We start from the raw sequence: 4586 nt of genomic DNA, 5'->3' as shown, positions 1-4586 counted from the left end.
TCTTTAGGGTCTTCATGCTATACTTCATGCACCATCAAAGTATTTGCGAATATAAACTTGCACACAAACTTGATAAATGTTAAATACCTGAGTATTTGTCATTATCAAAACCGGGATATGACTAATAGGGTCAACAATTTATTTATTTTTCTGCTACGTGATTGAGGTTATGGCATCAGACACGGGTGATTGGATCACATCACACCCCGGGCCCCATTTGGCAGGTTCGGGGCATGACAAAGTAATCATGTCGAAGGCAGGATTGATTTTTTTGGTATATATGTGTATTTGTAAAACAGTGAATCTCTGGTATTGTATATAAGTAAAGTATGTTATAGTTTTGCTGCTTAGATGACATGTATGTATAAATAGGTAAATTCCTTGTACCTATAGGTTCAGGTTGATTTTGACTATGCTTTATGGTATCAAAATTTTTATAGTATGTGGAAAAAAAATATAGCAGAAAATTGGGGTCGTTACATGTGGCCCACCCCAAATCCAACCATGCTAGACCGGGCGAACTAGCGTAGTTTTTTTGAATTTTTTCTTTTACTTATTTTTTATTTTATTTTATTTTATTTTTGTAAATTTTAATTTTAAAAATAGGAAAAATTAGAGAAAAATTGTGAGAAATGAGGAATAATTTTTGAAAGTCGGAAAAACAATATATATATATATATATATATATATATATATCTGTGTGTGTGTGTGTGTGTGTGTGTGTGTGTGTGTGTGTATTTGAGCTATTTTGAATCGAAATAAACTGAGAAAAAGTCTTAAAAAATCCTTGAAAATTCTAGAAAAAATTTAAAAAATCTAAAAAAAATTATAAATTTTGGAAAAATTCAAGGATATTTCTAAAGACTATTTTGTTCCAAATTTCCTAATTTGTTCAACTTTTTCCCAAGTGTGACCCTATGACTTTGAAAAGGGCAATGGGATATTTCAAACCTCATCTGTATTAGCTCTAAGGGGGGTTTATCTAACAAGATCCCTTCGTTTGGAGGTCTTATTAGACATTTCTAAAATTGCACCTTAATTTTGATTTCCTTTTTTAACTTTTACTTATTTATTTGTTTTATTTTTAAAGGAGTTAATTAAAGTCAATCAAATTCAATTTAGGGATAATTCATAATTAATTAGGTATCGTTCATCGAGCAGGTGCGTAGGGGGTGTTGACACCTTCCCCTCGCATAACTGAACTCCCGATCCCAACTCTAGTAAAAACAGATCGAGAATACTGGTTCCTTGGTGTAGAATTAGTTTAGAGATCAATCAAATGAGTAGTAAATAGGTGTTCTAACTGCACCTATGTAAAGAATAGGTTAGTGGTGCTTCCATTTCAATTTTCAAAATTTATAACCCCTCGCCACTATTGAGGCACATTCCGCCTGCAGAGGGCTCATCGCGACAAAAAGTAAAAATTACTAATAAATCATAAAAAAAAAACCTTGTAATTACAATTTTATAAAATGTTTAATGGATGTAATTTTCATAAAACTTTAAGGACTAAACACAGCATAAAATAAATAAAATGTGGTTCAATTTTTTTAAATTCAAGTAACTTGTCAAATATAGTGTTGAAAAAAAGATAAACTATTTCAAATTCATTCGTTATAAATTATAATTATAAAATTGAATGTTAGTTCTTTTATATGTAAAATATGAATGCTAAATGAGTAAAGAAAATTTAAATTTTTATTAATTAGTAAACCATTTTCTAGACAATTCTCACACTTTTCCTAATTTTATTCAAGTTGCTATGTTATTAAATATGATATTAAATTAGACCCAAAAAGTAAGTCACAATTTGACCAACCATTCGATTAGAGCTTATTTTTTTAAAACTATATTTTTTTTTCTTTTAAATATATATGTAGTCATTTAATTTTCCTAAAATGTATATAGAAAATATTTTGTAATAATATAATTATTTAAATATTTTGTTACATATTATTAGTATTATTTTTTTTTCATTATTTTGAAATTTTAAAATAAGAATTTTATTATATTGTCATGCCTATATCAACTAATTAACCTAACTTAATCATTGCATATTCGATTCACAAATAAGTTTAATTTTCAAACATATTGTCATTGACTAACCAATTTCCAACTTAATTTATTAAATTAATGTCATTTTCTTAATTCATCTTATCAAAATTGAGTGGAAGAGTAAAATCGTTATTTTATTAAGGATAAAATTTAATTTTTTCAAGTAAAGTATTGGTTGACTAAGGGACTACCTAAGGTTCATTTTGTAACTTTTGTTAACAAAATTAAACCTTAAGGGGATTTTGTGATAATTTAAAAAAAAATTCAAGGGTTGAATGTCATACTTTTAAAAGTGAGAGGGTGTTGGTAGATTTACTCCTATTTATGTGGGTGATATTAATTTCCATTTTATTCCATGCTTATTAAACTTATTACTAGTGACAATGTAACTTTTTAATAAGGAAAAGCTCTGTTGGTTCCATGTATAAATCACGAGAGTGCATTGTGATTTTTTTCCCTTAATAACAAAATTAGGAGAGGAAAACCTAAAAAGAAAAAGCTCCTATGATTTCAAAGCTTGAAGACCTTCTAATAAATAAAAACTCCGTTGATTCATTGTAATAAATTATGAAATTTCACTGTGAATTTTTTTCAAAGATATGAATTACGTCTAAATTGGGAAGGCAAAATGCACAAAGAAAAAGCTTCTATGATTTCAAAGCCTCAATACCTTTTACAAACAAAGAAGCAAAAACCTCTGTTTTTCCTTCACTTAAGGCTAGCCCAATCTCAATCCCACCGCTTCTGCCGTCCCTGCTTTCCGAAAGAGCCACCGCCACAGTCCTATCCATGGACACCACCTCTATCCTCCTCGCCTTGCCCCACCCAAAATCCACCATATAAAGCTCAAACTGAGGCGATCCCACCACTTTGATCCGCTTCTCACTTTTATCAGGGAACGAACTATGCGACTACAATCCTTACAAATGTTTGTAAAGTCTGCCATTATTAAGACTACTTATGCTTTCCCCGATAGCCTCTGCAGCCACTACCATGCCGTCCTCCCCAGCTAGATCACCCACCTTTACCCTCACAAAACCAGCTCCCATGCAGTCCCCGAAGTATGTCGCCGAGATTGGATGCTCTAGCCGGCCCGTGTAATAAGTCTATACTTTTTCTGTTCTTAGTGTTGTTACATGTGTATGTATTTAGGAAGATTAAATTACCATTTTCTACCTAGTTAGTGAGATCTTTGTTGGAAATAGGCATGTTAAGATCACATTGCATGAAATTTCCATGTTACACATCCACATCATAATCCATGTCATTCAGTTGTGTTGGCATATGTGATTAGTGATGAGTCGAGTTACAATTATTGTAACAAAGGCCGCTTTGATCCTTTGTTAGTATAATTGATGGACTATATTGGTTATACATACATTACGGTATGACAGCAAAGTTAAGCTCATTTGGTTATTCTTTGTAATACATAATTATGAGGTTATACATATAGCCCAAGTGGGAGATTGTTGGATCAAAATTCAATTATGGGCATATATGTGAAACAATTATGTGTTGTGGACTGTCTAATAAGGAAAGACCCTATTTAATGGGCTTGAATGTATCTGAAATGGTTGTGGACCTTTAATGTGTAGATACTTTAATGGTTATTTCCTTTTATTATAATGGACGAAAACGGAAATACACATATATGGCCAACGGTTATATATTTAGTGGTTATGGTTCCTGGATCACATGGACGGTTCTATAATTTCTCTTTTGTCATCCCATCACCAAAAGAGAATACAGAGAATGCGGAAGGAATTCTCTGGACATTATGTGTTGATTTGGAAGACCATATGTACGACTCGACATATCTTGGGATGCTATGGATTCAGGTACACTTTCAGATTCAGTTTAATGTTCTTGATGATTTGACATGAATGATTCTGGCATGTGATGATTCTCATCAATTAAAGAAATACTCTTTAAGTTCTTACAGAAAATTGTTTCACGTATTCCCAGATTGACCCAGTATGTTTGAGGTCTCTCAACTTTTTCCTTGGATTGTTCTCAACATTCTTAGGAAAAAATTGGGCCTTGAGCTCTCTCTTCAAGTATGCCCAACTATCTAATACATTGCGTCCATTTTCAATGTCATTGTACTTGGCACGCCACCATAGTTTGGCATCGCGGACCAAGTACATGGTTGCAGTATCCATTTTCACCTGTTCTGACGTCATCCTCTTAGCGTGAAAATACTGTTCCATTTCAAACAAGAAGTTCTCTAATTCCTTGGCATCACGGGCCCCCCATACGTTCTGGGTTCTGCTACCTTGGTATTATTAACGCCCGAAGTGTTGGAGTTCCCCATAGCAAGAACCATGAAATTCACCTTTGCATTCAAATCAGCTATCCGGGCCTTCAAACTTTCCACAATGTGGTGAAAGTCCTCTGAAATTTCACTTGTCAAACTTGTTTGATGCTGTTGTGATCCCATCACTTCATCAATAAGTCCCCTCAGTTGGGTCATCTCGTTGGTCATATTGTTGGTTGTTTCTTCAACCCGTGCTTCTAGTGCATTGATTCTC

Source organism: Malania oleifera, chromosome 1 (genome assembly GCF_029873635.1).
Source record: "Malania oleifera isolate guangnan ecotype guangnan chromosome 1, ASM2987363v1, whole genome shotgun sequence".
Lineage (NCBI taxonomy): Eukaryota > Viridiplantae > Streptophyta > Magnoliopsida > Santalales > Ximeniaceae > Malania > Malania oleifera.
This window is presented reverse-complemented; position numbering follows the sequence as displayed.